The sequence below is a fragment of the Camellia sinensis genome, chromosome 13 (assembly GCF_055761805.1).
Source record: "Camellia sinensis isolate YWXY chromosome 13, ASM5576180v1, whole genome shotgun sequence".
NCBI lineage: Eukaryota > Viridiplantae > Streptophyta > Magnoliopsida > Ericales > Theaceae > Camellia > Camellia sinensis.
The window spans coordinates 151578230-151589130 of record NC_138973.1 but is presented as its reverse complement, the minus strand read 5'-3'; positions in this window follow the sequence as shown (position 1 = coordinate 151589130).

Below are 10901 nucleotides of genomic sequence, written 5' to 3'. Positions count from 1 at the left end.
AAGCAGAAGCATTGGCATCAATCAAGGAAAAAGATGTGAAGAAGTTCGTCTGGCAGATATCATTACTCGATTCGGCATACCTAAAGCCCTAATATCAGACAACGACACTCAGTTTGATGGCAGAATCTTTAGAGGCTTTTGTGAAGAATACAAGATAGAGTTCTACAATTCTACACCGGCATATCCCCAAGCAAATGGCTAGGTAGAAGCATCAAACAAGGTTGTCTTGGATGGATTGAAGAAGAGGTTAGAAAAAGCAAAAGGCAAGTGGGTTGAGGAACTGCCTCATGTTCTGTGGGCTTACCGTACCACACCTCGACGATCAACTGGAGAGACACCATTCTCTTTAGCCTATGGCATGGAGGCAGTAATCCCACTGGAAGTTGGCCTCCCTACAATTAAAAGCGAAAATTTTGATCCAGACTTGAATGGAGAAGCCATAGCATTGGAGCTCGACCTCGCCGAAGAAAGGAGAGAAAAAACACTGGTTCACATTGCCTCGTACCAACAAGAGTTGTCCAGAAAGTATAACAAAACAGTACATCCAAGACAATTCAAAATCGGAGATTGGGTACTGCGCAAAGTGATGGGAAACACCGTGGTACCAAGAGATGGCAAGTTAGGGCCTAATTGGGAAGGACCTTACAAAGTGGTCGGATTAGCTGGCAAAGGGGCATACCACTTAGAAGATGAGGACGACAAAGCAATTCCAAGACCATGGAACACTGCCAATCTCAAACTATTTTATTTTTAGCCTTTTTTCAGAATACTTGTAATTTTTTCCTTTCTCAATAAAATAAGTAGTTTCTTTTCAGTATAGTTGTTTCCTTCTATAAAAGATCGTTTTAGTGAGTTAGGGACATTAAAAGCACAGTTGGCCAGAATAACCAACTATGCACCCTCCTAAGCCCAGGATAAGGATCCCGGCTGCAGGACGTTTGGTCGGAATAACCAAACACTTTACTCTAGGTTGGCTGGAAAAACCAATCTAGAGGTTGGCTGGAAAAACCAACACCCCTCCTAAGTCCAGGATAAGGATCCAGGCTGCAGGACGTTTGGTCGGAATAACCAAACACTTAATTCTAAATTGGCAGGAAAAACCAATCTAGAGGTTGGCTGGAAAAACCAACACCCCTCCTAAGCCCAGGATAAGGATCCAGGCTACAGGACGTTTGGTCGGAATAACCAAATACTTTATTCTAAATTGGCAGCAATAACCAATTTAAAGGTTGGCTGGATTAAACCAACTCTTGGTACTCTTCAGCCGAGGCAAGTATTTCGGCCAAAGAGTGGTTGGCTGGATTAAACCAACTCTTGGTACTCTTCAGTCGAGGTAAGGATCTCGGCTAAAGAATGGTTGGCTGGATTAAACCAACTCTTGGTACTCTTCAGCCGAGGTATATATCTCGGCTAAAGAGTGGTTGGTTGGATTAAACCAACTCTTGGTACTCTTCAGCCGAGGTAAGTATCTCGGCTAAAGAGTGGTTAGCTGGATTAAACCAACTCTTGGTACTCTTCAGCCGAGGTAAGTTTCTTGGCTAAAGAGTGGTTGGCAGGTATACTTATAGTTGCAATGATTAAGACCGGGATAAAGTATCTCGGCAAGAGAATGTTGTACCTCATTCAAGACTTCAGTTAGAAAGTAAAGTACAAACATAGAGATCAACCGAAATAAGAGTTTGAACAAAAGAGCAGACTTCATTGAAAATTCAAAACAAGTACAAAGGGTGGGGCCTCAGCCCGGTTACAATCTGTGTCCAAAAGCAAAGAAAAGAAAATACAGAAATCAAGCAAAAAGAAGAAGAATGCAAAGTCAGGCAAACAGATCATCAAGATCCGCATCAAGTTCAACTCGTAGCCCGGCTTCATTTGGAAGCTCAGTTTCGGTCGGGAGTATGGTCTCGATTGGAAGCACAATTTCAGTTGGTAGTTCGACAGTCAGGTCTTCCACCGTTGGCTCCGACCGAGCCTACTGATAGGCGGGATCATTGACAATCGGGGTATCATTGGGCACGGTTTCTTCTTCATCTGAATCTTCAAGAAACTGTTGCTGAGTGGTAGCAGCATACTCCGCCAGTGAGCTCGGTATGATATATTGAGGAGGATTGAAGACCTCGGTCTTAGGCCCATGACCGAGCTGCACCACAGCACCCCTTCACCCGCATTTAAAGAAAAGATCCTTTGCAGCTTCACACTGTTTAATGTATAGGGCTTCACTCTCTTTAAAGCCCCGATCCTCTGCAGCCTCCAGCTTCTTCTCAAGCTCCGTTATTTCGGCTTTCTTTTTTCTTTCGAGCTTGGCCAGCTCACGTAGGTATTTGTCTTTCATTACGGCCAGGGCCTTTGTTTATCAGTATTAGCTGAGGTAACTAGTCCGATTAGACCGGTCACCTCGGCCTCTAGCTCGGCCATTTTCTGTTAACATTCTTTCAGCTCGGCCGATTTGGCATTCGCTTCTGCCATGACCTGCCTTGTTGTTTTCCTAAGTTTCAACACTCGCTTGTGCGCAATGTGGTTTTTCTGTATAGCCTGCAAAAGGATAGAGAGTAACTTTTTAAACCGAGCAGACAGTTGAGAAAATCAAAAAATAAAGAAAAAAGGGTAACTTACCAGCACCATGGATTTTGTGGACGAGCGAAGGGCCTTTAGCTCGATCAGGTGATCGTGGTGCCTCATGTCGGCTGGAAGGCAAACACCTTTAGCCAGGTTGAATGCCATCAGGTGGTCTTTCTCTGCGACCACTGAGTCAGAATCCGTGAGAGCACAGTTTTGAAAGGTGATTTGGAGCCCACTTGGAGGAGGTAGCTTAGCCAGAGCGCTCCGGTTATGGGCTCGGTGGAGGGCTTGGCAGAGTGGTTTGAGGAACCATGGTTTCATCTTCATCAACAAGACGTTGCTCGGTTTGGGTAGTCCGGGCACATTTCTTTGGGCGAGATGATGAAGGTTGTTGAGAAGGAAGGGCCACCACGGTCCCCTGAGTTTGATCGGCTGGTGGTACCTCGGTTGGGTTTGTTTCGGTCAGAAGGGCTCGCACGGCTCTCTTTTTGGCCATTTCTTGTTCAGCAGTTAGAGGAATTAGATTGATCTGGGGCAAGGTTGGGTCCGGTTCAGGCGAAGCTTCCAACAAGAAATCAGTTACCTTGGTCTTTCGCTTGCCACTGTATCGGTAGGTTGGCTGAAAATTCAGTAACTCGGTCCAACTTCGGTTTGGATATTGCAGCGCGACACGAAGTGTAACTAGGTTGGGGTAGCCGTACTGTGACTTGAGAAATTTCGAGTCTGCATAAAAAGAAGACAACTGTTAGTCCGGTTCAAATATTGAAAATCGAAGTAAAGAAAGGCGTACAAAGGAGCCGAGATAAACCTATCGACTACACCCTTGTTCCAGTTTATTCTGTCACCAGGGATCTGGGCTTGTTGGTCCTCAAAATTCCTAGATACCCAAAAGAAATCGTCGTCGTTCACATCTTTGTCCGGAGTATCTTTTATTATCTTTTCACGCCGGCGTCTTATTCTTAAATAATAGACCCATCCATCTTTGGCGAATCCTATAGAACATTGGTGGAAGAGCTCTGCTAAGCCGAGGTTAAGACCAGCCAGGCGATTTAGCTCGGCAATACCATTTATTATACGGTAAGAATTGGTGGAAAGTTGGGTTGGGCACAGGTTGGTTTGCCTTAGAAATTTGCAGAGGAGAGGCTGAACAGGAAATCTTAGTCCGGTTTCTACTATGGACAAAAGGGTAAAGGAAACAAAGCCACGGTTTCCCCATGGTATGCTATCTAGGTCGGCTAAGGTGAGGTGAACGTCATCAGGGATGTTATAATCCTTTTGGAATTCAGCCATACCACCAGGTGTGTTTACTAAAAACCTATACTTTCCCATTTATGGTTTAAGTTATGAATAAATTATACTTGGGTATTAGCTCGGTTGGAGAATGGTGCCGAGTAGCTCGGTTGAGCGCTCAAAAGAGTGTCTGGGCAACCTAAGTCTGCAAAGTGAAAAACAAAGGTTAAGCACAGATTGTTGGACCGTGCTAAAAGAAACACAGGCAAGATAAATGAAGTCCTAGCTCGGCTATGTGAATTGCTTCGTGTCTTAGCCCGGTTAAGCCTATAGGGGCAGCATTCTTAGTTCGGTTTAAACTAAGAAGGCTGGTTTAGCCCCAAGTTGTAGCTCGGTCATGGTCCAGGCTTTCAAGCATACTATTACAAACGTAGCACAGATCAATAGCCCGACTAAGATAAATGAAACGAAAGATGGTTCGACCTGATGAAACTACTAGTTTAGCGTGAAGTGCTAGTCCGGTTGGTAGTCTGACTAGATTGACATCAACTACAAACAACTTCCTAGTTTGGTTATATTGTGATTTTGGATCAAATACAGTGTTCTACAAATACAAGTGGTTCTTGTAAGGTTTTTCCCAGAAAACGCAAGGAAAAGCAAAAATGTGTTTTGCAAAAGGCACATAAACAATATGCTGTGGATTAAAAACAATATAGTGTAAAAAGAGAACAGATTTGTGTTACTTACCAGGTTAAGAGGAAGGAAATGGAAGTAGAGTACAACGAGGACCACAAGCTTCGCAGTTGCAAAGTTGAAGAACAATGGAGGCTCAAAGAGAGAGAGAAAAGGAGGTGAATAGTGGTATGAATGATTCGAAAAAAGATCGAAGAGATTTGTTTTGATGGAAGGCCCAAAATTTGAGCGGGACTGTTCAAAAAACATGGGGTACGATGACGGCGTGACAGCTGCCTTGGGCCAATCGGAGTATGCCATGTGTCATTGGAATGAGAAGCGATTCAGTTGCTGTGATTGAAGAAACGTTTTGACTGGACAGCTAGAGCCCGGTGTGAATTTAGCTCAGCTGGAAAGGCTAAACAGTCTTAGCACGGCTGGGAAGGCTAAATAGTCTTAGTACGGCTGTAAAGGCTTAAAAGTTTAGCTCGGTTGTAAGACTAAAGTTTTTAGCTCGGCTGGTAAAACAAGTAAATCCCTATCATGCTGCGCAGATGGAATTAAGGGGCAATTGAGAGGGTAATTTATACCTAAATTGGGCCGAGATGGGTAAATGGGCCGAGTTGAGTAAATGGGCTGTTCTTTGGGCCACAGTAAGAAGGGTTGGATGAAAGGGAGCTTGTAGTTAGCCCGGTCCTGGTAAGCCTTATTGTTATCCCGGTCCGAAAGAACCTTGAAGTTAGTCCAGTCTAGAGAAGCTTTGCATATAGCCCGGTCACCATACTTAAAGTTAGTCCGGTCATGACTTATCGTGGGTAACTCGGTCAGAACCTTGCTGTTTGATTAGCTCGGTCTGATCAGACCATGGTTTGTACATGGGAAACTGAGGTAAGAGTAGTGAAAGCAAGAACCAAACTAGCTATAGTTCGGTCTAGTACGGCTTAGCATAGCCATGCTTACCTCGGTCGTATTGGAATCCAACCATGGTAAAACCATCGCACTTGGTTTAAGCAGTGAGAGGGGTGTTGAAGGATAAGCATTATCTTTAAGGAGTATGACTCCTAGGAGGACTCTACATGGATGAGTAAAAGTCCTACTAGGATTGTGCCACGCGAAACCTATAAAAGCTCACAGCATCACCTAAGGAGAGGTAACACAACTTTGATTCTCGAATACGCAGAGCTTTGTCTATTTGTCTATTTTTGCTGACTTAGGCATCGGAGAGGTATCCGGCACACACCCGCCGGCTAGCTCACGTTTGTGTTTTCAGGGAGTAAAGCGACGACGTACGGAGGAGCGCAGACTTGATCAACAGGATTATACGAGAATGTTTATTTCTTTCCCGTACAAGTGGGTAGTTTTTAGGTGGTTATTGCTAGAAGTTCTTTCCTATAAATAGCCATTGATGACTATATTTGCACCAGAACAAGATCCAGAAACCAGTCTATTTTACCTTACATTTTTGTAGTTTTTTATTTTCCAATTATTTACATTCCAGTCATTTACTTTCCCACCCTGAATTTCAGTTTTTAAGAGTAGTTCTAAGTTAGTTTGTTCATGTTGTAATCCCCTTTGAGGCTGTGGAAGTGCGAAAGTACATTTGTAAACATTAGTTTACTTAATGAAATTTATTTTCTGACATTGTTCTCTCCCTCCTTTTACTTTTGTGATTACTTCTTCTGAATTTTCTCCTAAAATAAGACACCAATAAAAGTCATTTTTATTGAGACTAAAAGAACTTCAAAGCAATTGTCTGGTAAATTGGTTGGCATTTATTATGTCCGTAAGGACTTATTGATCCTTACTGACACACTCTAATTACATTTTTAACTTTCAAAAGCGAAAAAAGCCCACAGGGTGCACACACAAATAGGCTTTCCCCTAATTTGGTAAATGAAAAATGAATTGACAATGATGTTGGCAAAATGTTATAAAGTTGAATTTTGATAAATTAGACTAACATTTAAATAAAAGTTTTGTTAACGAGTGTTTTTAAAGATGCATTAAATATGGTTAACCACCTCTACTATGATGGAAAGGAGAAAACATTCAAACTATGTTTTGCTCCACTAAACTACCATTTTTTTTGTAATTCCTTTCTATTTTAAAATTATATACTTTTTGTAAGATTTTTTTTTAAAAAAAAAATTATCATAAAAATAAATGCCTTTATTTTTAAATAAATTTTTGTGAATTTTTTTTTAAAATTTTAAATGCCCTCTATTTTTAATCATAATTAAATTATATGGTGTAAAAGGAAAATAAAGAACATATATTTTTTGTGATTTTTAAATTTTTTAAATATAAAAAATTATGTGCTCTTTATTTTTTCATGATTTTTAAAAAAATTTATATGTTCTTTATTTTTATATCAAATATAAAAAATTATATGCCCTTTATTTCATTTTATTTTTAAGTTCTTAGATACATATTTTTTGTGAATTTTTTTAAAAAAATTTATGTCCTTTATTTTTATATAAAAAATTATATGCCCTTTATTTTTAGATTCATTTTCTTTATACTATATAATTTAATTATGATTGAAAATAGAGGACATTTAATTTTTTTTTTTTAAAAATGGAAGATTTATTAAGAAATTTTTTTCATGTACTTGTATCCCAATTAGTCTACAACATACTTTTATATTTCAATAAGTCTTATTATTTGAACATTTGATCCACCAAATTCTAATTCTTATATTTAAGGTATTTTGTGAATAATTTTACCCTTACAAACATTTTTTGAACACTTAGTAACATAGATATGTGAATATCCATATTTTACAGTATAAATGTTCACATCATAGAATATTCACACTATTAATGTGAATAATATTATTAGGGGTGTTTGGTAACTATGTCACCTAAGGACTTATTGGAACATTAAAAAAAAAAAAAAGACTAAGTGAAATATAAGTAAGTAAAGAGAGATTAATGTCCTTCAAAAAATCTATGAAATGTTATTTAAAAATAAAAGCATTTACTTTTAGGATAAAAAAAATTTAAAAAAAAACTCCACTACGAAAAGTATATAATTTTAAAATAGAATGAATTAGGAAAAATTGATAGTTTAGTCCCCAACAAAAACATATTTATAATCTTTATTATTTTCTATAATTTTACGTGCATTTCTGCAATATATCTACGCAGGCCATACCAAGGTGATTGTTGGCACCATAAATCTGTAATTATTATTATTATTATTTATTATTTATAAAATTACAGGATATATGGTATCCTCCTACTCATTTAGAAGTTTTGAGAAGTTATGAAATGTGAAAAGATGATGAAGAATAAAGTGAAGAACGTGGAGCATGAATTAGAGGTTAAAGGAAGTTATAAAGACATGGAGGGATATGTGGCATTGTGGTAATGAAGATGGAAGAATGGGTAGTTTTAGGTGATTATTGGGTAGTTATTGCCGGAAGTTTTTTCCTACAAATATTTGCCTATAAATAGCCATTCATGGCTACATTGTAAAAGATGCAGATCAAAGACAATTGATTTCAATATTTCTTGTCATTTTCCTTCTCTTAGGAGTAGTTTAACATAGATTTATATTTCGAAGTATTTATTTTCAGCACTTCCTTTTCGAAGCATCTTATGCACTTCCTTTTCAAAGCATAGAAGTAGAAGTAAGTAATTATTACTTTGATTGTTCACTCAATCATCTTTCTCCGTCTCCCTCTTTTTTCTTTTAATTTTTCTTTTCTCTACATTTGGCAATTTTGAAGTCCTCTTTGTTGAAGCAAAAGAACTGTCAACGTAATCGTTTGATAATTGGTTTAAATTTAATCTATAAGGATTTTTCAATTATTGCTGACACGCTCGTATTTATGATATTTTCCTTCGTAGAAAAAATAAACCAACAATTTTTGGCACATCCAATGGGACGTCAAGTGTAAGAAATGAAAAATAAATTGGATTTGTCCATTTCAAATAGCCTAGATGAAATTTATTGGCGTAAACAAAAAATTTTGGATCTTTAAGAAGAGATCCATTTTCTTGATAAAATAAACTTTCATCCCTTACAATATTATTTGGTGGAAGAAAAAAGATACCATTTAATTGGAGAAATTCATCAACTTGATATTGAAATTCGCCAATGGAATGATGAGTTATCAATTCTTACTACCAAGTTTTTAACTGAAGCTTCAATGGCTGGAATTGGTGAATTTTTTCAGAATTTTTCCATGGTTAAAAATGTCAAAAGCAAAGAGTTGATTTCATCAATGGCTCGGGGGGTTCAAGGGCCTGTTTTTAAAGAGCTAAATTATGAAATTAACATAACGAAAGAGCATGTTCTTGAGCCAAATTTGGCTAGAATGATGTTCCATGCATGGCTCGGGGGGTTCAAAAATCAATTTTTAGAGGGTTAAGTCATGAAAATAACATATTTATGGGTGATTTTCATAAGCCATTAATGGCTAATATGAAAAAACAACCCACTTTGCCAAATAATTATGAAAATCAATTTGGCGAAAGTCATGTTTTTAAAACAAACATGGTCAAGAATAATGAACAAGCCACTGTTCATGAATTCAAAATTTTTGACATTTTTCAAAGTGTCAAAAAATATGAATTTTCATGGTCACACTATACCATGACTTTTGTTGTTCGAAAACTATTTTGGATTTTTGGATCACATCAAATGTTGACTTTGATGAAATGGCTAACAAATAATATTTCGTTATTGTATATTGGGCCAAAAATATGGCTATTAGTTGATCCATAAAATCATCACCATTTGATTTTGTGGTTACCTTTGAAGCATATTCCAAGACACTTCGAAACATGTTATTAAGAACATGTGAGGGTTGTTAAACCTCTTTTCAAAAGATATTCATTGAAATATCATTTTATAGCCACTAATGGCTAGTTAAAATGCCAACTAATTTAATTGTAATCCAACTCTTTGGATTTGGTTCGAACAGATGTCATGAGCACTTTCAAAGGACGACTTTGATCCTTTAGTAACATATGTGACTTTCGAATGGTGGTTTTGTCATCAATAAACACTTTCGAAATGTAACATGAGATGAGAAAGCTTTCAAAATATGTATCTCCCTTCAAATATATGTAAAATGACAATTAATTAATTGTCAAATAATACCTATTTTTGGCATGATAATTAGTGGCTTTACTGATAAATATTTTTATAGCCATTTGTTACATGAAAATGTAATTAGTATTATTCAAGAATTGGTTCGAAGAACAACGGTTTTGGTGTCTTCAGAAAATTAATAATTGGTTCGAAGCATAAAATTAATATTTTCATTAATTATGTGTGAACCAGAACATATAAAATTTAAATAACCACAATATTGGCCAAAAGTTGCTTCGAAAACCCTTTTGCCATAATTTTGTATGTTTCGAAGCATTCCATCTTGCATCAACAACTTCGAAGAAAAAATAGTGATGGTTGTGAACCTTCGAAGCTTTGCCGAGTATTTCCAAGGATGTAATTCGTCCTTTGTCAGCATTTTCGACCTTCGAATGATGATTTTGGTCCTCTATACCATCTTCGAAGCTGGTTATTTAGCATGTGTAACAGTTTACTAAGGTGAATCATTGTCTTTGCCTTGAAAATATGTGGTTATCCTTCAAAGCTTTTCTACAATAATATCCCTTCAATGCGTATATATATAATTCGCAACATCTAGTCATGATTTCATGCTCATTCGAAGCACTTTATTGGTCCTATTATATCATTCCAAGCACTTTGTTGATATTATCCGAAGCACTTTATTGCTTAGATTAGTCATGTGCTTGGTTCGGCTCTTCAAAAATTCAAGTAAATATTATTTTTAAGGGCCACGGGGGTAATGTTGGAACCATAAATATGCAATTATTATTATTATTTATTATTTATATAATTGCAAGATATGTGGTATCCTCCTACTCATTTGGAGGTTATGAGAAGTTATGAAATGTGAAAAGATGATGGAGAATAAAGTAGAGAACATGGAGCATGAATTGGAGGTTAAAGGAAGTTATGAAGACATGGAGGGATATGTGGCATTGTGGGAATGAAGATGGAAGAGTGGGTAGTTTTAGATAGTTATTGGGTAGTTATTGCCGGAAGTTTTTTCCTACAAATATTTGCCTATAAATAGCCATTCATGGCTACATTGTAAAAGATTCAGAATTCAAATAAAAAACAATCGATTTCAATATTTCTTGTCATTTTCCTTATCTTAGGAGTAGTTTAATATAGATTTATATTTTGAAGTATTTATTTTCAGCACTTCCTTTTCGAAGCATCTTTTACACTTCATTTTCAAAGCATAGGAGTAGAGGTAAGTAATTATTACTTTGATTGTTTACTCAATCATCTTTCTCCATTTCCCTCTTTTTTCTTTTAATTTTTCTTTTCTCTACACTTGGCAATTTTGAAGTCCTCTTTGTTGAGACAAAAGAACCGTCAACGTAATCGCTTGATAA